Below are 21,943 nucleotides of genomic sequence, written 5' to 3'. Positions count from 1 at the left end.
AGAAACAAAACAAAACACCCCCTCCCAAAATCAACAAAGAATGTGGAATAGAATGGGTATGGTGTGGGATGAATATGGAAGGGTCTGCTTCTCTCTCTTTTTTCTTTTTTCTTTTGAGCAGGTTCTGACTCTTGCCCAAGCTAGAGTGCAGTGGTGCCATCATTGCTCACTGTAGCCTTAACCTCCTGGGCTCAAGTGATCCTCCCACCTTAGCTGGTGCATACCACCATGCCTGGCTAATTAAAAAAATTTTTTTTAGAGACAGGGTCTCACTTTGTTGTCCAGGCTGGTCTTGAACCTCTGGGCTCCAGCAATCCTTCCATCTCTGCCTCTCGCAGTGCTGAGATTACAGTGCGGGCACCACACCCAGCCTATAAACTGTCTGGACTCTACTCCTAGGCTCAAGCAATCCTCCTGCCTCGGCCTCCCAAATGCCTAGGACATTTGGCGTGATCCACTGCATCCAGCCTTTGCCTCTTCATTTTCTGAATTTTCTGTTGTTGGTGCTGTGTTTGAAGAGGCTGGATTAGAACTAACAGATCTGTCCTAGAGGCAATTTACACTGGGATAGAAGGTTTAGCTGGAGTCAGCATTTACTCAACAGATATTCGCTGGGCAGGTATACTGTGCTGAGAAGTGTGTTGGCTGCTGGGGACACCAACAGGAGGACACAAGGTGGACATGGTCCCTGACCTCCTGGGGCCACAAGGACGAGTAAGCAACACAACACAGGCTGAGTGCCCTCACAGAGTAGGCAATGTTGGAACACCTTGGGGGCAACAGAACCCAGACTGGGGAGTGCAGAAATAGCTTCCCGGAGGAAATGACTGGCTGAGATTAGAAGGCCCAGTGGCGTCATCTCAGTAAATGACCAGGAGCAATGTTCCATGCTGACTGAACGCCACGGACTGTGTGTACTGAGCCCCAAGCTCATCCTGGAGTGAGTGAGCATTCATTCATCTCTTACATTAGGGGTATTTTAGGCTTGCCAAAGTTTAAGGAGCTTTGGGGGGAAGCCAGGCTTTGACAAGTGAGCAAGGATTCAACCCTATCACTGCATAGCGGTGTGACCCACAGACTGTTCCCAGCCTCATCCACACAATGTGATAATAACACTGAGCATATGGAGTTATCTGGAGGATCCAATGAAGTAGAAAGGTCCACACTTCTCCCCTTTCCCTGAAACATTCTCTTTTATTTTTATGTGTCTGTCCCAGTAGTCCACTATAGAGCAGATAGAGGGGGACAAGTGTGGAGGCAGAGATGAGAGTGGTTTCAGATCCATTGTTTTGCAGAGGGTCTGAATCTCAGGATGTAATGTGAGAAAACACTGATTTCTCATCACAGAGAAGAGAAGTCAAACCTGGAGCCCTGGGAATAGTTGCCAGGGGAAGTGGTACAGGTGGCATGGCGATCCTCTGGGAAGTGGTATAGGTGGCACTGCCATCCCCGTGGAAGTGATATAGGTGGCACTGCTGACCCCGGGGAAGTGGTATAGATGGCACTGGTATCCTTGGGGAAGTGGTATAGGTGGCACTGCTGTCCCCGGGGAAGTGGTATCAGTGGCACTGCTATCCCTGGAGAAGTGATATCAGTGGCACTGTCATCCTCGGGAAAGTGGTACAGGTGGCACTACCATCCTCAGAGAAATGGTATAGTTGGCACTGCTGTCCCCAGTGAAGTGGATCAGTGGCATTGCTGTCCCCAGGGAAGTGGTATCAGTGGCACTGCCATCCTTGGGGAAGTGGTACAGGTGGCACTACTGTCCTCAGAGAAATGGTATAGGTGGCACTGCTGTCCCCAGTGAAGTGGATCAGTGGCACTACTTTCCCCGGGGAAGTGGTATCAGTGGCACTGCCGTCCCCGGGGAAGTGGTTATCGGTGGCACTGCCGTCCCTGGGGAAGTGGTATCAGTGGCACTGCTGTTCCTGAGGAAGCAGTATCAGTGGCACTGCCGTCCCCAGGGAAGTGGTATCAGTGGCACTAATATCCCTGGGTAAGTGGTATAGGTGGCACTGCCATCCCTGGGCAAGTGGCATAGGTGGCACTGCCATCCTCATGGCACCTTGCAAATCCAGATTGCTTATTTTAAGCCTCAACTTCATCTGACTTCTTCAGGAGAACTGCAGCTGCCAGGGGAGAGAAAATGTGTGAGGGCTCTTTGGCTGGTGCGGACAGTGACACCACAAACAGACCTCCTCCCTGATATTTATCCTTATTCAGTCAAATAAGGGCAGAATTTCCTTGGACAAATAAAACAAATTGCTTTAGTGTCTTACTGAGGTGCCTGCAGATCCTCTGTTCTGTAAGAATGAGACAGCACAGCTGTGCCCGAACTGCTGGTGCACGGGTGTGTTCTCTCCTTGGGGAAGTGTGACACTGGCAGGGGTAACGTTCACCCCAGGGAGGTATGAGCATCCTGGACTGTCCTCTGTTGACTGTCTTTGTAAATCTCTTTCCCCTGACGAGCCTTGGGGGCCTTGTGTAGAAAAGGAGAGGCTGGATCAGAAGATGACAAGGGTGATGCTCATTCCACCTGCATGACCTCATGTAGCCTCATAATAACTCTCTGAACTTGGAGGCCAAGTATCCATCCCATTGTCAGATGAAATAACTGAGTTAGAGAACTCATGTGACTGAGAAGTGATATGGCCAGGCCTATTGACTACAAGTGCAAGCTCTGTTGGAACCAACAGGACTTTCCAAAAGAAATAATTACTTATCAAAACTCTCAGGACAAAGAAAGAGTAACACATAGGTAGGTATATGCTGACAGGTTGGCTGTTTTTGAATTTATTTTTTATTTTTGAGACAAGGTCTCACTCTGTCCCCCAGGCTGGAGTGCAATGGTATGATCACAGCTCACTGCAGCCTCATTCTTGGGCTCAAGGGATTCTCTTGCCTCAGCCTCCCCAGTATCTGGAAGCCCAGCTAAGTTTTTAAGTTTTTGTAGAGATGAGGTCTTACTATATTGCTCAGGCTGGTTTTGAACTTGTTCACAGGTGAGTTATAGTGCCATTGCCTATGAGTTCAATGTTAATGAATCAACCTTATATGTTAAATAAGGTGTTCTCAAAGAGAAACACACATAAAACAAGGTTATGTATTAATCAATTGATGAAAATGTGACCAGAGGCTTGCAGGAAAGCAACCATGAACTTCCCCGAGAAACAACGGTTCAGTATTGGCTAATTCAGCGCCCTTGGCCGCTTCATAGAACATAACTATCTTGACTAATAAGGCTCGACTGCATATCCCAATCACATGGTTTATGCAAGAGGCCCTGACTGTGTTGTTCCCCCTCTGTTTTCGGCCAGAGAGCTTTCGGGTTGGCCACCCCAAGGTCAAGTGCTGTATTAGTCCATTTTGACGCTGTTGATAAAGACATATCCGAGACTGGGTGACTTAGAGAAGAAAAAGGGCTTAATGGAATTACAGTTCCACGTGGCTGGGGAGGCCTCATAATCATGGCAGAAGGCAAGGAGGAGGAAGTCACATCATACATAGATGGCAGCAGGCAGAGAGAGAGCATGTTCAGGGAAACTCCCATGTTTAAAACCATCAGATCTCATGAGACTTATTCACTGTCATGAGAACAGCACAGGAAAGACTTGCCCCCCGATTCAATTACCTCCCACTGGTCCCTCCCACAACATGTGGGAATTATGGGAGCTCCAAGATGAGATTTGGGTGGGGACAGAGAGCCAAACCATATCACATGCCCACCTGGAGGAGTGAGGGGTCACCTGGTACCAACGTGGTGACAGGCAAAGCAACCATACAGGGCTGCCGGGCCTGGGTTAGGAGCAGGGGCAGTTACCGTCAGAATGGGGTATGAACCAGGCGGGGACCCAAGCAGATGTCACTCATGTTATCACAGGGTCTAAATGCCTCCTCAGCAGTGGAGGCCCGTGTTTGAAGTGGAGGAAAAAAAAGGAAGCTTTAGAAGTAACAAAACCAGACGGGAGGATGAATTGAGGCAAACTGGACTATTGAAAGAGCAGCCTTTAATGCTCGAATTGACCAGAGGCAAGAGAGCTGGAACGGGCTAGAAAAAAGGAAGCAGGTATTCAAAATAATTTCCTGGCTGGCCGTGGTGGCACACGCCTGTAATCCCAGCTCTTTGGGAGGCCAAGCTGGGTGGATCATGAGATCAGGAGTTCAAGACCAGCCTGGCCAAGATGGTGAAACTCCATCCCTACTAAAAATACAAAAAAAAATTAACCAGGTATGCTGGCAGGTGTCTGTAATCCCAGCTACTCAGGAGGCTGAGGTGGAGAATTACTGGAACCCGGGAGGCACAGGTTGCAGTGAGCCAAGATTTAGCCACTGCACTCCAGTCTGGCAACAGAGTGAGACTTAACTCATTTTAAAAAAAGAAAGTAAGTTAGTAATTTCCCTAGGGATATGGAAAGGGCCTGGGGTGCAATGCTTAAGGAAGAGGTTCTGGTTGGAATCTAGGGAAGGCAGGCCAGGCCTGGGGCTCTGCAGAGAGGCAGCTTAGATCTGAATGTGAAGGTGGATGTGGGCCCAGCCAAGGGTGCCATGTGTCTCCAAGAGCCAGGGCTGCAGGACTGGGCTTCCCAGGGGGCCAAAGGAGAGCTGTTATGAACTAGACTATTTTGACAGGGGCAATAAGCTAGTTATAGCAACAAGCCTGGGTCGGTTTGACATTTCATTACCTTTGTATAAATGGGAGCCTGAGATCCCTGTGGCTTGTAATAAAATAGTTTCTCTCTGCAATCAGTAGATTGAATGTGCACAGGAGAGTCGTGAAACAAGATAATGAAACGGCAATAATGTATTCCCAAGCAAATAGCTCTGCCCTGGTTCCATGCTCCAGCCGCCCGTCTGGTCAATGCCCTACATGGATTGGAGGCTGCGTGGTGCAGCGTCCTGTGCACAGGGAGGACACGCCCTTCCTCAGCCAGGTCTCACTGCTGAACCTTTCTGGTGAGGCTCTCTCAACTGCACGCCTGCCAGGGCAGAGAGAGGAGTGTGGCTCCTCTAAGAGGCAAATTAGAGACTCCAATCCTCCTTGATTCCCTCCTGTGACAGGAGAGGGGCCAAGGACATGGCTGCCCCAACCGATCCCTCTCACTCTGCCTGGAAGACTGGAGAGCATCTACCCATATCCTGCAAATTATTCTTTGGGGATGGAGGATTAGCTGTGCCAGGAGACTCTTCTCCCTAAATTCATCAATCAGCTCACATCACTCTCTTAACCTTCCAGGGCACAGATGCAAAGGGCATTCAGGCATTTGGTTTTAAGCTTCCCCTACATGCCCTGCCAGCCTTCACCATAGTCTCTGTCCCCCGACCTGTAGCCTCCTTTAGGGGAGTGTCCACTGAAGCCTTCACCGTGCCCCCGGACACCAATCTTGATGCGTTTGGACCATTCACAAACACTACTGCAGATCAGTTCATGTCCATCTTAACTGACTCATTAGAAACAATTCTGCCAGTTATAGGATGACAACGCCACAAAAAGACAAAAGCGATCACGGGGCTTCCGTGCCCACTGCCATGGTGATGTGCTGGGATTTCCTCTCCCTGCTTATGTGCATCAGTCTTCTGTGCACCTGAGCCGGCTCAGTGCCCTCACCGGCCTCTCCTGATCATCCGCTGGGGCTGAAGATCTGAAAAAGAACTTGCCCTCCTAAGAGGATGAGCAGAATATAGTTCCTCTCTACTTCCCACTTAAAGACAGAAATTTGTCTTGTAATTTCAGAGAAACTATCTGGGGGTAGCTCTGGCACTCCAGAGGGTTTTGTGCGTGGGTCATCGGTGGCTCTGTGCAGAGGAAACAGGCCAAGGAGGAGGGACTGAAACGACAGTGCTAATAGAGCGAAAGTTTCAGAAGTTTACCTATGTGAATAGGAAGGACATGCATTTCTCATGCTTCGTGCAGGGCTAGACTGTGCAGCCTTTGCAAGAAAATTAGGAGGTAATTGGTAGGATGGGCTATTCCTAGGCAACTGAAGAGAGAGCTGGTCGCCACTGTTGCCGATGGAGAAGATGAAAATGGAATTGAATCACCATGCACCATTTGCGCCCCGTGCCCACCAGTTCTGACCCCTGGGTCTAGTGAAGGTCACGTCTCTCCTCAGACTCAGGGGAATCCTGAGCAGAGAAAAGCCCCACTAACATCTAGTGGATTCCCAAGGCTACCGGGTTTGCCAGAAATAAGGACAACCATGGCTTTAATAACAACAAGCACTCATATGCAACCCCCCCAAAATGAGAACCAGGGCTTTGAGGTAACTGCTATCCCAAATTCTAGGTTCATTGATCCTTTTTCCTTTACACATGGTATATATTTGCAGAGTATAATATATAGAAACACACATATATATGTATATATATGTATTTATATAGAGATATATGTATACATATATATGGCCAGGCACAGGGGCTCATGCCTGTAATCCCAGTGCTTAGGAAGGCTGAGGTGGGCAGATCACCTGAGGTCAGGGATTTGAGACCATCCTGGCCAACATGGTGAAACTTCGTCTCTACTAAAAACACAAAAATTATTCAGGTGTGGTGGCAGGTACCTGCAATAGCAGCTACTAGGGAGGCTGAGGCAGGAGAATTGCTTGAACCCTGGAGGGGGAGGTTGCAGTGAGCCAAGATCATGCCACTGCACTCCAGACTGGGTAACAGAGCGAGACTCTCTCTCTCAAAAAAAAAAAAAAATAAAGGTACATGTATATATGTATATACACACATACATACATATATTTCATTACCTATGTGTAATTTGAAAACTGACATCCTTGTGGCTGGTAATAAAACAGTCCTCTGTCTGCCATCAGTAATTCAAAAAAAGATGGGCAAGGAGTGGTATCAGAGTCATATATGTATACACATGAACCAGTCGTGGGTGTTCGTGTCACAGAAAAGAAGTGCAAATAAAACAAGAGGAAAAAATCTCTGTGTATAGTTTTTAATTTTAGTTCTTTTAAACTGTAATTTACTAAAAAAGTCTTATTCTACATATGGTCTTTGGGACTTCCATTAAGCTAATATCACGGTGCTGAAATTCATCTGTATCAGTGATCAGCAGATGGTGGCCTGGGTCCCAGATCTGCCCCGCTGCCTGTTTTTTTACTGCCCACACGCTGAAAATGGTTTCTACATTTAATTTAATTAATTAATTAATTAATTTTTGAGACGGAGTTTCTCTCTTGTTGCCTAGGCTGGAGTGTAGTGGCATGATTTCGGCTCAGTGCAACCTCTGCCTCCCAGGTTTCTCCTGCCTCAGCCTCCCAAGTAGCCGGAATTACAGGTGCATGCCATCACACCCAGGTAATTTTTGCATTTTAAGTAGAGACAGAGTTTCACCAGCTTGGCGAGGCTGGTCTCGAACTGCTGACCTCAAGTGATCTGCCTGCCTTGGCCTCTCAAAGTGCTGGAATTACAATCGTAAGCCACCGTGCCCGGCCAGTTTCTACATTTTTTAATGGTTGAAAAAAACAATCAAAATGTTTTTGTGCTGTTTGAAGTTCAACTTTTAGTGCTATAAACAGAGTTTGTCTGAAATACAGCTGTGCCTGTTTGTCTACGGCTGCTTTTGCATGGTAGTGGTGGAGACAAGTAGTGCTGATGGAGACCTTCTGGTTCCCAAAGCCTAAGGCATCTGCAGACCCCGATCTCCATTAGCACGTGCGATGTAATATTCCACTGTGTATTCTTCCACGTTTTCATCAGTGAGCTTTTGGTTGTTTCAGTAGACATTATGTACTATTACCTTCTAGCCTAATTGTGTTGCATGCAGACATCACAGTCTGTATGACACTTTTTGAAATTTATTGAGATTGTTTTTATGGCATTGCTTCCAATCAATTATTGGAAGTATACCAGGTGTTCTTGAAGGGAAATGTATGTGTGCTCATGGTGCCATGGTGCACTGTGTGTATATTCATTAGGCTTATTATTCTTCCCTGGAGATTGAATTTTAATTTGTTTCTCATATTTTGAAGGCTTTTTTTTTGTATATATGTGTTTTTTTCATTTTGTTTTGCTTAGGTTTGGTTTTTGAGATGAAATATCTCTCTGTCGCCCAGGCTGGAGTGCAGTGGCACAACCTCGGCTCACTGCAACCTCTGCCTCCCGGGTTCAAGCGATTCTCCTGCCTCAGCCTCCCGAGTAGTTGGGATTACAGACACACACCACTGCCATGCCTGGCTAAATTTTGTATTTTTAGTAGAGACAGTGTTTGCCATGTTGGCCAGGCTGGTCTCAAACTCCTGACCTCAGGTAATCCACCCGCCTCGGCCTCCCAAAGTGCTGGAATTACAGGTTCGAGCCATTGCTCCCGGCCTGGCATATATGTATTCAAAGTAACATCTTAGCAAATGGGATATTTTACCATTATGTATTGATCCTTGCCATCACCAACAATGTCATCTATATTACCATTTATAATATTAATTAGGTAGACATACAGATTAATATAAATAAATGTATGTATACCAGCTTTCTAGTCCTGAAGGCAGTGAGTTCTCAGAGAGTTGTCCAGAGGAAGGGCCGAGCTCGCCCCGTCTGTCCTAGCAGGTCAACAGCGATTGCTGGATGTCCGGTAGCCTCATTGATGGCACTGGTTGTTCAGGGCTCTCTTTATCAGACCTTCTGGGGGTAGTTCTGACTCTCCTCTGGAGTTACCAGCAAGCCAGGCCAGGGTAACCATGGGGTTATGTGAGGGGGTTCCCAAGTACAGAAACAAATCTTGACAAATCTACCAAAAATGCATCACAAAGGCGCCAACCGCCCCTCTGTTAAACATAGCAGTGCACCCACATTCAAACTGCCATATTATAGTCAGGTTATGTGGGGCAGTTTTACCTTCATCTAAAGCTCTGACAACTTGAAGGGTTATCCAATAACTAAAGGAAGTTTCATCTCAAACAGGGTCCTTGGACAGATGGGGACACTTTTGATCCGTGGTCAGGTATCTTAGCTCAGGTCATGTGCTTCTAATAGCTGTACTTTTCCTTAACAGCATGTATTACAATCGGTAATTATATTTTCTGTGTTGTTGTGTGAGTATTTCTTTCACTTAAACTGTAAGCTCCTATAGGGCAGGGGCTGTGTTTGTGTGCTCATGGTTCATGGAAGCTCACGGAATACCTGGCACAAAATAGGTGCTCAATGAACATGTGTCCAGTGGAATAGGCTTGAATTGAATGTGGCTCAATCATCTTCCAGCCTTTCTTCTGAACCAAATCCTCTTATCTTAGGCCCTAGGTATGCCTGTATGTTCTGTTCTACACCACCTTTAAAAGCAGAACTAATGTCAAAACACCAACATTTAAGAGCAGTAGATATTGGTTCATAGCAAGAAAGAATGTTTTAGTAGATCCCCTTTTAACAGAGCAATGCAACAGACTTCCTTATAAATAATGTTATCAGCTGGGCCTGTTGGCTGTCTCCCCTGTAATCCTAGCACTTTGGAAGGCCGAGGTGGGAGGATTGCTTGAGGCAAGGGATTTAAGACTTGAGAGATCCATCTAAAAAAAAAAAAAAAAAAAAAAGGAATGTTCTCTGATAGCGGATCCAAGTCAGCTGTGAAGAGAAAATTCAATGTGTCGATGGGGAAGACCAGGAACTAAAGTTTAACCCCCAACGTCCAAGCAAATGCTGAGTGTCCAATGATCAGGGATGCTGTGGGAGAGACTCCAGCTCTGAGCGGGCAGTTGCACTGGGTTACTTTTGTGGTGGCTTCTAATTTTAATTTTACCATTTTGTGATTGTCCCACGGTCCTACCTCCCCAGAATCGTACTGCTGAAGACTCTGCAAGGTTTTTGCAGAAAAAGTTAAAAAAAAAAAAAAGAGAAAAGCTAACTCTAGATTGTCAATGGGGTTAAGTCAGGTTGTGTTTATTGTGTTCATTTTCCATTGCTGTTGTAACAAATCACGACAAATGCGGTGGTCCTGAAACAACACAAATGTATCCTCATACGGTTCTGCAGGTCAGGATCTGATAGGTCTTGCTGCACTAAAATCCAAGTGCCAGCAGGGCTGGATTCTTTTCTGAAGCCTCTAGGGGAGAATCCGTTTCCTTGCCTCCTCCCCTTTCCACCCGAATTTTTTAGCCTGTGGCCCTTCCTCCATCCTCAAATCAGCAGTGTGCCTCTCCCCCTCTGATGACTGCCAGGAAGACTTCTCCACATCCATGGCCCAGTGATTGTACTGGGCCCACCAGGATATTCCTGGATGATCTCCCCCAACAAGGTGCTTGACCTTATTCACATCTGCAAATTCCCTTTTGCCATGGAGGGTAACACATTCCACGGATTAGGACATGGACGTTTTTGGGGTGATGGTCATTATTCTGCCTACCACATTGACCAAGCCCTACCTAGGACAGCCCAGGATTTCTTGGGGATCAGTAAGGGGGTTGTAAATCTTCATTTTATAGAATGAAATACAAGGGACTTTTTTTTTTTTTTAATAGGCAAGGTCTTATTCTGTTATCCAGGCTGGAGTTCTGTGGCTTGATCATAGCTCACTGTAAGCTTGACCTGGGTTCAAGTGATCCTACCACCTCAGCCTCTTGAGTACCCGGGACTATAGGCATGAGCCACAACAGCCAGCTAATTTTTTTTTTGTCTCCCTATGTTGCCTAGGCTGGTCTCCAATGGTTGGACTCAAATGATCTTCCTACTCAGCCACCTTGTCTGGCACATAAGACTTTGAAAGAAAGATGTCATATTAAAATCTTTGTGTATCTTTTAAAATTTACTTGTACATTTCTACTTATCGGAGTGACAAACATTTTTTAAACTATGAATACCCATAGGAACGATTCGTACTCATGGTGTATAATGGCATCATCAAAGACTGACCTGGCTGAAACCAGCTTTGCCTTTTATCAATGCCAAGGGATGATCTAACTTGTGAGGCAGAGCCCAGGTAAATAACTAGTTAATTAAATAACTAATTAAATTGGACATCGGATGGAGAGTGTCTAGTTAATTACACGCCTCAGCTCATGGTGTGCTATCATAACCAGCCTATGGGACTCCTCTCTGGCTTTAGTTTCATTAATATTCTCCCTCTTTCCTCATCCCGATTTCCATCTTCTCTCCCCACATTCATCTGCTCTGACATGTTTATCACCCCTACTTGGTTGTGTATGCTTTATCCACTGTGGGCCTTGGAAAGCTTTCTCAAGAGCATAGCCCAGGAGGGGGCGTTCCACCCCACAGCCAGATGCGTTCCTGACCATGAAGGACTGCAGGATCCTGTCTCGGAATGGTGTCCTTGTTCCACACCCACAAGTGCGCTTGAGAGGGTTAACTGCCCACTTTCTCCGCTCTGATGAGTGGAAGGTGGTAAGTGGCTTTCATGTGCACACTTTTGAGTGCCAGTGAAATTGAACACCATGTATGCTTGTTAGCCACACAGGCTTTCCTTTCTGTCAATTGCTAATTCCTATTTGTTGCTCACATTCTATGGGTTTCCATCTTTTCCTAGCTGATTGCTAAAGGTTCCTCACCTATCCTATAATAGATGTAATCCCTTATGGATTTTTAAAATTGTGAATGTTTTCCAGATTTGCCACTAATTTGTCAATTTCATTTATTGTGTTTTTGATAAACAGAAATCCTTAATTTTAATAGAATGAAATCTATTGTTTCCCCTTTTGTGGCTTATGCTTTCTGGGGGTTTATATAAGAAATCCTTAGCTTCCTGACTTCTCAGAGGTAAGATGCCTCTCATCCATTGCCGTTCTCTTACCATACTGGTTTTGCCTTTCACTCGTGGGTATTTAATCAACTGCAGTTTATCTTTGTATTTGGATGAGCAAGAGATTCAACTTTATTTTCCCCAGTGGACAGCCTCTTTGCCAAGCCACCACGTACTCACTTTTTGCGCTCGTGCTTTAGGTGTGGGCGCTGGCTTTGCAGTTTAACTCCTAGAAGGGAATCTATTTCCTTTACTTGCAGCGCTCCCTCAACAGCGCCCCCTGTGCTTCTCCCATGCACTTACAACTTGCAACACGACTGAAGTGTGGCGAGACTACAATTTTGTTGTCCATTTTTTTTGTTATTTCTTGATTATATACTAAACAAGGGGTGGATTATTTATGCCTTCCCTTTTTGGACCACATAGGGTAACTTCCTGACATTGCCATGGTGTCTGTATACTGTCATAGCCCTGGTGGGAGTGTAACAGTGAGGACGACCAAAGGTCACTCTCATGGCCATCTTGGTTTTGTCCAGCTTCTTTATTGCAGCCTGTTTTATCAGCAAGGTCTTTATGACCTGTGTCTCGTGCTGGCCTCCTATTTCATCCTGTGACTTAGAATGCCTTAACTGTCTGGGAATTCAGTCCAGTAAGTCTCAGCCTCATTTTACCCAGCCCCCATTCAAGATGAAGTGGCTGTGGTTCACATGCCTCTGACAGCTATAATATGTCCTCTTGAAAAAAAGTAAAAATGTAAGTCAAAAATACAAAATATAAATAGTTCTTAATTTTGTGCTTTGATACGTGAAATCAGAATTGGCTCATAGATTCATTGCAGATAGAGAAGATAGTGTATAAATGGGTTCAGTACACATATGCAACAAAAGGAGTTTCTTGTAAGAGGCAAAGGCCTGTCTCTTGACTCTGGAAGGTCTCCTACCGCTGCCCAGAAACACAGCCCTCCTGGCGTGGGTCACACTGACCATGTCTCAGTACCTGCTGCCTCCCACTTGCCAGAACAATTGCTGTAAAACTCAAGTTGGGATGTTTCTCACTGGACTGAGCCCTGAAATGTGGGGAATGGATGAAAGTTGCTTTCAGGCTTATGTTGGTGAAACTCCAATTGTGTCAACCCCTTCATCTCTTCTTTCTTCTTTATTTCAACAGCACCCATACTTGAGAGTCCTATGGGAAGAGTAAATGAATGGCTCATCTCTTACACCTCTCCCCACTTCCATCCTACATATAAATCCACTATGTGTGGATAATGGCATCAAAGCACTGGGCTGGATTGGAGTGGATTGGATTGGATTGGAAAATTTTGACTGGCTCAGATGATTTTCTCTTAACCTATCTGGCCACAAAGTTAGAAACTCAGATGGGCCCACGGTAATTCCTGTAGAAATGAGATTTTTTCAAAATACCATGTTCGAAATCTGAAGTTGTTGTGTTCATTTGGAAACCAGTGGTGTCCACTGAACTGTAACCTCTTGATCCAGGCCTGGTCTGTCTTCTTGTCACGGTGTTTCTAGGGTCTGATTCAGGGCCAGGCACTTAGTAACCAGCAAATATTGATGAGTGACATGTACTCAGTGCTTAACCAGCCTCTGTGGCAAGTGACTTATGTGTACCATGACCTATAACCCTCCCACCAACTCAATGATATGGATATTGTTATATTCTCTTTTTACAGTCAGCATAGAGAGGTGAAGCAACTTGCCCAAAGTCACACAGCAGTAAGAGCCAAAAAGCAAATGCAGGCATGACTTACATACTACGTAATATTGCCCTTTAGTGGTAGGCACTGAATCCCTACTTGTTGAATGAATAAACGAGTGAACCACAAACATATTGTAAGAGAGCCGAAGTAGAGGAGGGGTGGAAGAGATTGGAAAGAAAGCTATTAGGCCGGCGCAGTGGCTCACGAGTGTAATCCCAGCACTTTGGGGGCTGAGGTGGGTGGATCACAAGGTCAGGAGATGGAGACCAACCTGGCCAACATGGTGAAACCTTGTCTCTACTAAAAATACAAAAATTACTCGGGCGTGGTGGCGCGTGCCTGTAGTTCCAGCTATTTGGGAGGTTGAGGCTGGAGAGTCATTTGAACTCGGGAGGCAGAGGTTGCAGTGAGCCAAGATTTTGCCTACTGCACTCCAGCCTGGTGATAGAGCAAGATACCATCTCGAAAAAAGAAAGCTATTAGGTTGGTGCAAAAGTAATTGTGACTTTTGCCATTAAAAGTAATGGCAAATGCGGCAATTACTTTTGCATCAACGTAATAAAACTATGTGCCACACATCCGAGTTTCCCCACTCAGTTCTAGTGCTGTGTGACTATGGCAGACCTCTTCGTGTCTGTGGGCTCACATTCCTCTTGCTGGGAAACAGATTTGCTGAGTACATTTAGCCAGAGGGAATTTGAGAAGGGACCCAGATTCTCCATTGTTGTCAACAAAGATTTAACATACATTGGTTTCATTTAAGATTATTTAAAAATGTGCTTCTAGGCCAGGGGTAATGGCTCACAGCTGTAATCCCAGCATATTGTGAGGCTGAGGCAAGAACATTGCTTAATGCCAGGAGTTTGAGACCAGCCTGGGCAATACAGTGAGACTCCGTCTCTACAAAAATAAAATGAATAAAAATTAACTAGGTATGGTGCTCCACACCTGTAGTTCCAGTTACTCTTGAGGATGAGGCAGGAGGATTACTTGAGCCCAGGAGTTTGAGGCTGCAGTAAGTTGTAATCACACCACTTTACTCCAGCCTGGAGCTTGTGTGATAGGATAAGACTCTGCCACTCATTAAAAAAAAAAAAAGAAAAAAAAAGCTTTCCTTTTGTTTGGGGAAAGGAGGCTGGAAGACCCAGAATAGCATCTGGAGATTTGATATTGTAGGTCAGGCGCCTTGGCTCACGCCTGTAACCCTAGCACTTTGGGAGGCTGAGGTGGGAGGATCACTGGAGGTCAGGAGCTTGAGATCAGCTAGCTAATATGGCAAAACCCTGTCTCTACTAAAAATAGAAAAATTAGCTGGGTGTGGTGGCACATCCCTGTGATTCCAGCTACTCGGGAGGCTGAGGCAGGAGAATCACTTGAACCTGGGAGGCAGAGGTTGCAGTGAGCCGAGATTGCACCACTGTACTCCAGCCCAGGCAACACAGCGAGACTCTGTCTCAAAAACAAACAAAAAAGCTTTTCTTTTGGTTGGGGAAAGGAGGCTGGAATGCCCAGAATAACGTCTACAGATTTTATGTTGTAATATCGAGGTCTCACAAAGGATCTGTTATGGGCTGGAGTGTGTCCTCTGAAAGGTATGTTGAGGTTCTAAGCCTGGTACATGTGAATGGGACCTTATGTGGAAACAAGGTATTTGCAGATGTCATCAAGTTAAGATGAGGTCACTAGGGTGGCCCTGATCCAATAGGACTGGTGTCCTTATAAGAAGTGGGTGAAAGAGACACACAGAGAGAAAACCGCTCTCCTGCCCGCTGTAGACAAAAGCAGAAGGGGACTTGTCCTGCTGCAGCCAAGGAATGCTGGGGGCTGTGAGAAGCTGGGAAGGCAGGGAAGAGATTTTGGAGAGAATGTGGTCCTGCCAACACCTTGATTTTGGACTTCTAGTCTCAGAACTGTGAGAGAATAAATTTCTGCTGTTGTAAGCCACCCAGCCTGTGGTATGTCATTCTGGCAGTCCTAGGAAACTTAACACAGGTCCTGAAATGATTTTCCATTTCAGTATCGCCACAATTCCTGATGATGCTTTCACCTCTGCTCTCTGTGATTCTCCCCCGACTTGCTCCAAAGGATACATGCAAAGGTCAGAAGAAACGTCTAACTTTTCACACCATCTTGAACCAGTCAGCTTTGGCAATTTAATATGGAATCCTTGAAGGGGCTTTTCTGCGTTCTAATGCTGGCTTGAGTTCTGGCTGGCTGTGTGAGTTTGTATGTTTCATATGTTAAAAATTAAAAAAGGAGGCCAGGCTCAGTGGCTCACCCCTGTAATCCCAACACTTTGGGAGGCCAGGATGAGAGGACTGCTTGAGCCCAGGAGTTTGAGAACAGGCTGGGCAACATGGTAAGAACCCCATCTCTCCAAAAAAATGTAAGGAAATTAGCTGGGTGTGGTGGCTCCTGCCTGTAGTGCTGGCTCCTCAGGTGTCTGCGGCAGGTGGATCGCTTGAGCCTGGGAAGTTGAGGCTGCATTGAGCTGTGATTGCGCCTCTGCACTCCAGTTTGAATGACAGAGAAAGACTTTGTCTCAAAAGAAAAAAAAAAATAGAAAAAGAAAAATGCTAATGGTGGCATACATGGAGTACCTCCTACATGCGGGCTTCACGAGGATTTTCTCTAATCCTCTCCAACATCCTGTAAGTTAGTTAACATTNAAAAAAAAAAAAAAAAAAAAAAAAAAAAAAAAAAAAAAAAAAAAAAAAAAAAAAAAAAAAAAAAAAAAAAAAAGAAAAGAAAAGAAAGAAAGAAAAGAAAGGAAAAAGGAAAACCCAAGGGAGAAAGAGACCGACCCGAGTTAGGCCTGTCTGATCAGCTCTGAAGGCAGTGTCCTTAGCAGACGGCACCCCTGGGAACAGAAAGATGTGAGAGAAGAGAACAGGCATGGCTCAGGGGAGGCAATGCTTTGGTAATGCTGCAGTGATGAGCTGGGTCCAGTTTGCCCTGGGCCTCAAGACCCAGTTGATAAATTTTCAGGATTTTTGCAGACAGGCTGATGTCATGTTGACAGCTTGAGACTGGTCACAGTGGGAGTATTTATACCACCAAAATAGGCAGATGCTACAAATCAGAGCTCCCACCCCTCTTACCATCTGCTTTACTGGAACTCCACGGGAACTGGAGATAGAGAAGGGAAGAGAAGAAAAGATACCTCTGAGGCCTGGGGTCTGAGATTGGCTCAGAAGGGCTAACGTGACCCAGCAGGATTCTGAAGTATTGAGGAATGAATCATATATAACCAAAGTTCCCCATTCCATAAGTTTAGGAAGGGCCAACCCCTCCCTGGGGAGCTGGGAGCACTCACGGAGACCTTCTCAGTGAGTGGAGAAATAAAGTCACCAAAGCTGCACCCCTGCCCCGACAAACTACCGCTGTACGGCAGGGCAAAGAGGGCCAGGGTCTGCAAGCAGGTTAAATAAACACCCTCGGCCTCGGTTCTTAATCCGTAAAATACAGGGATGATGGATCAGTGTATCCCAACCCTGCTCCATCATAGAGATGTGCCCGGTGTGTAAAATCCACACTGGATTTCCATGCCTGAATATTTAAAAAAAAGATTCAAAATATTTCATTGATATTCTGTGATTCTATGTTAAAATGATCATATTTAAAATATTGAATTAAATAAAATATATCATGGAAATCAATTCCTCCTGTCTTTTTTCCCTTTTTAAAATGTGGCTAGTAGAAAATTTAATATTGCACATGTTTGCAGTTTTATATCGTTTGACATCTCTGCTCTGGAGAAGTGGTCTCTGTAACCCCCTGTGCTGGGAGGCTCCCATCCTCTGCAGGCCTGGGTTATCCAGCTGCATTTTGCTTCCTGGAGTCACCTCACTTCTCTTTTCGGTTGATCCCAACCAGAATAGTTTGAATTACTTGTTATCAAAGACACTTTAATGAACAGATCAGCTGAACCAGAGCCTCCTCGGGTGGTTGCATCTGACCCAGATGGCTGGGCCGGAGAACACTTGCAGAGCTCAAGGTCATGGTCCAGCATGACCTTCCATGAGCCACTCGGGATACCATTGTTTCTGTTCTTCAGACCCTGCCCCTGCCTCTGTCCTCAGGACATCCAGCTCTGGCCAGCAGCACTGGATTTAAACCAACGCGTCCTGTTGGTCAGCGAGGCAAGTGAACCTCCAGGTTCTGGTTCATGCTGCGGCTGTTCTTGGGAGCTGAGTTACATTATCAGAGCCTAGAATTTAGAGTAATGGCAGCTGCCTTGACTCTCCCTGAACATAGAGGAAAGCAAAGTTTGAAGCAAAAGCAATTCCAGGAAGCAGGCATGATGTTTCTCCCTTGCCCCAGTTTCCCTTCCTTTTCCTATGGGGCAGGCACCGGGATCACAGTACTCTGTGCACCCAGACTGGGAACTTGGGCTTTGGAAATATGGATTTCCTAAGACGTTTCAGTTGTTCCAAGGTGTGAGGTGAAACTCCCACAAAAACCTGTCAAGGGCTGGCTTTGGAGTTGAATTCTCAAGGTTAACTTGCTGGGGTGAACAAGAATTGTATGCCAGATTCCGAGTAATTATTCCTGCAGGAACTGCCCGCTCCAAGTACTTTAATGAAAAATGATAGAAAGAGTTATTGACCTTTGAGACATTCAATTCACCATGCAGCCGAGCATCTGCAGAGGATCAGGCCAGGGAAGATTACATCTGCCCCACCGCGGAGACACTGCAACAGTTCATCTTCAAAACAGGCAAAGAAAATGTGTCTAATGAATCCCTAAAGCACAGTATGTGCAGATGGGTTGGAAATGGTCTTTGGCAATTTCTCATCCTCATTGTAATGGGAATCCCTTGGAAACAAGCTAGAGATCATATGTAAATCTGACTGGCTACATTTACAACATTCTTGGGAAGACTAGCAGTGAGATGATAAATGAAGACGTTGTGAAGTTCATAATTTGGGAGATAAATTCATTTAAAAATGTTAAAAATGAGCTGCATATGCCCCATTCATGGGAACCGCATGATATAATAAAATGAAATAAGCCTCTAGTATGCTCCATATGGCTCCGTGGTGAGCAGAAGACAAGCCTCAGACAGAGCCCCTTCCCTCCGGATGCTTGCAGTTGACTTCGTTGTTGAGACAAGGCTTAAACACAGGACACGGTGTCTCGGTGTCCGACAGCCTCAGCCAGATGACAAAGAGCCATCTGGTGGTTAAATGAGAGTGGAGGGAGAAGACAGCATGAATAGAAACCAGCTTCCAGCATGTTTCTGTTGCTGTCAATTTTTTTTTTTTGAGACTGAGTCTTCCTCTATCCCCTAGGCTGGAGTGCTATGGCATGATCTTGGCTCACTGCAACCTCCACCTCCTGCGATTCTCCTGCCTCAGCCTCCCAAGTAGCTGGGATTACAGGCATGTGGCACTGTGCCAGTCTAATTTTTGCATTTTTAGTACAGATGGAGTTTCACCATGTTGGCCAGGCTGGTCTCGAACTCTTGATCTCAAGTGGTCTCACTGTCTCGACCTCCCAAAGCGTTAGGATCACAGGCTTGAGCCACCATGGCCAGCTGCTGTCAGTGTTTTAGAGGCAGTTAATAACTTCATTCCCAAGCTTCATGCCTGTCCCATCACTTTGCCATGTCCTCCCTTCAAAGGGGTAATGACTACGGTGACATTGGAGCATTTTCTCTCAGGTGAATTTGTACAGTTTTATTACATATGTTTAAATAAAGAGTTAAAGCAAATGTGGCAAAGTGTGAACACTTGATAAATCTGGACAGTGGGCATTTGGTTTTATGTTTTGTCATCTTTTCTGTACGCATGCACTCTTGAAATTTTTAAAAATCTTAAAGATTGTTTGAACTGCTATAGAGTAGAAGCAGAAAAAAATTGTAAGTGGATATTATGGACAATGTGTAACAATAAAATAAAAATCCCCCAAAAGAAAAGAAAAAGGACAAAGAAGGGAAGAAACAAAGAAAGAGAAAGACCTTGAGCTCTCTAAGAATTCGTAGGTCACTTTGCATGGAGATAGTCAGCAAAGACTTTGCCAAGAAGAGGAAGTATGACCCAGGTCTTGAGAACCGGAGACGCGGGAGGAGGGTCCGCGGGGAGGGGATCGTCATTTAGGGCAACTCTTATCTGTAACATAAGGAGGTGAGACTGTGAGCTCTAAGTTCACATTCAAATCTCGCAGCCTGTATCATGTTCATTGATTCGATCCACAAACAGCAGACACTTAGCACATGCAGTAAATAACGCCAGACACTGGAGGAGATTCCAGGATGAGAGCATGGCAGATGGTCTCCCTCCTGGAATCACCATTATGATTTTCATCATCCTTAAACAGGAAGAATTTACTGTTGCTTTTCACCTGTCTACCTGCCTCTCTGCGTGCCTGTCTATCGAGAGTCCTGTCTATTCTATTTCAGTCGAAACTTCTTTCAGATGGAAGCTATTTCTCATATCTATCTGCATTCTCCACAGTGTCAAGATCACTAAATACTCATTGAATCATTGATTAACTTATTTGTCTAAGTAGCAGTCAAGAGGCTATGATGTTCTAAAGCCTGCAAGGGAACACTCTGGACATCAAAGATAAAATAATATCTATTCCTAGAAAACTTTAAGTCCGGTAGGGGCGATGAATTGGTATAATTCAAATAACACGCAGGAGGAAGTACTAGGAGCCAAAGAATGGAACAGAAAGGGATATATTGCATTTAAAGACACTTACATGTTTTACAATACAGGTCCTGGCCACTGTTAAAGATAATTCAGGCTCACTGTGGTGGCTCCTGCCTGTAAGCACTTTTGGAGGCGGGAGAGGATAACAAGAGCTCAGGAGTTCAAGCTCAGCTTGGGCAACATAGCAAGACCCTACCTCTGCAAAGCATTAAAAAATTAGTTGAGTGTGGTGGTGTGTGCCTGTAGTTCCAGCTACTAGAGAGGCAGAGATGGGAAGACTTGAGATGCTTGAGCCCAGGAGGCAGAGATTGCAGCAAGCTGAGATCGCACCACTGTACCCCAGCCTGGGTGACAGAGCAAGACCCCACCTCCAAAAAAAAAAAAAGATAAATAAATCAGTATTCTATTTATAGACAAATGTACCTTGGATATTGTGGGTTCAGTTCCAGGTCACCACAATAAAGCAAATAACACAAGAAAGTGAGTCACATGAATTTTAAAAATTTCCTAGTGCATATAAAAGTTATGTTCACAGTACACTGACTGTGCAGTAGTATTGTCTGAAAAACAATGTATAATCCTTAATTTAAAAATATTTTATTGCTAAGAAACGCTAGTGATCATCCGAACCTTCGGTGAGGTGTCAGCTCTTTGCTGGTGGAGGGTCTTGCCTCCATGTTGATGGCTGCTAACTGATCAGGATGGTGATTACTGAAGTCTGGGGTGGCTGTGACAATTTCTTAAAATAAGACAACAGTGAAGTCTACCACATTGATTGGCTCTTCCTTTCACAAAAGATTTCTCTGTAGCATTAGATTTTTTTTTTTTTTTTTTTGAGACGGAGTTTTGCTCTTTTTACCTAGGCTGGAGTGCAATGATGTGATCTTGGCTCACCACAACCTCTGCTTCCTGGGTTCAAGTGATTCTCCTGCCTCAGCCTCCCAAGTAGCTGGGATTACAGGTGAGCCCAAGCACCGCCTGGCTAATTTTTGTATTTTTAGTAGAGATGGGATTACTCCATGTTGGTCAGGCTGGTCTCGAACTCCCAATCTCAGGTGATCTGCCCACCTTGGTGTCCCAAAGTATTGGGATTACAGGCATGAGCCACTGCACGTGGCCTAGATGTTGTTTTTATAGCATTTTACCAGCAGAACTTCTTCCAAAATTAGACTCAATTCTTTCAACCCCAGCTGCTGCATTATCAACTAAGTTTATGGAATATTCTAAATTGTTTGTCATCATTTCAACAATGTTGACAGAAACTTCATTCCAGCCAGGCACAGTGGCTCATGCCTGTAATCCCAGCACTTTGGGAGGCTGAGGTGGGCAGATCACCTGAGGTCAGGAGTTCGAGGCCAGCCTGGCCAACATGGTGAAACTCTGCCTCTACTAAAAATACAAAAATTATTGGGGTACGGTGGTAGGTGCCTGTAATCCCAGCTACTGGGGAGGCTGAGGCAGGAGAATCACTTGAACCTGTGAGGTAGAGGTTGCAGTGAGCTCAGATCATGCCATTTCACTCCAGCCTAGGGGACAGAGCAAGACTCTGTCTCAAAAAAAAAAAAAAAAAAAGAATCTTCACTCCATGGAATCACAAGGAATAGATTCCATCTCAAGAAAGCACTTTCGGGCCAGGCGGACAGATGATCTGAAGTCAGCAGTTTGAGACCAGCCTGGTCAACATGGCAAAACCCTGTCTCTACTAAAAATACAGAAATTAGCTGAGCATGGTGACATGTGCCTGTAATTCCAGCTACTTGGGAGGCTGAGGCAGCAGAATCTCTTGAACCCAGGAGGTGGAAATTGCAGTGAGCTGAGATCGTGCCACTGCATTCCAGCCTGGGAAACAGAGTGAGACTTCATCTCAGA

At 45.4% G+C, this 21,943-nt stretch overlaps 1 pseudogene; it reads left to right on the top strand.

Annotated features, from left to right (window-relative positions):
- Window positions 1-1,498: 1,498 nt before the first annotated feature.
- LOC108309129 overlaps window positions 1,499-21,943 on the top strand; it is a 42,465-nt pseudogene continuing 22,020 nt past the window's right edge.

This window comes from Cebus imitator, unplaced genomic scaffold (genome assembly GCF_001604975.1).
Source record: "Cebus imitator isolate Cc_AM_T3 unplaced genomic scaffold, Cebus_imitator-1.0 Scaffold5, whole genome shotgun sequence".
NCBI classification, from domain to species: Eukaryota; Metazoa; Chordata; class Mammalia; order Primates; family Cebidae; genus Cebus; species Cebus imitator.
The sequence above is the reverse complement of the archived record's forward strand: the minus strand, read 5'-3'. Positions and strand labels throughout refer to the sequence as shown.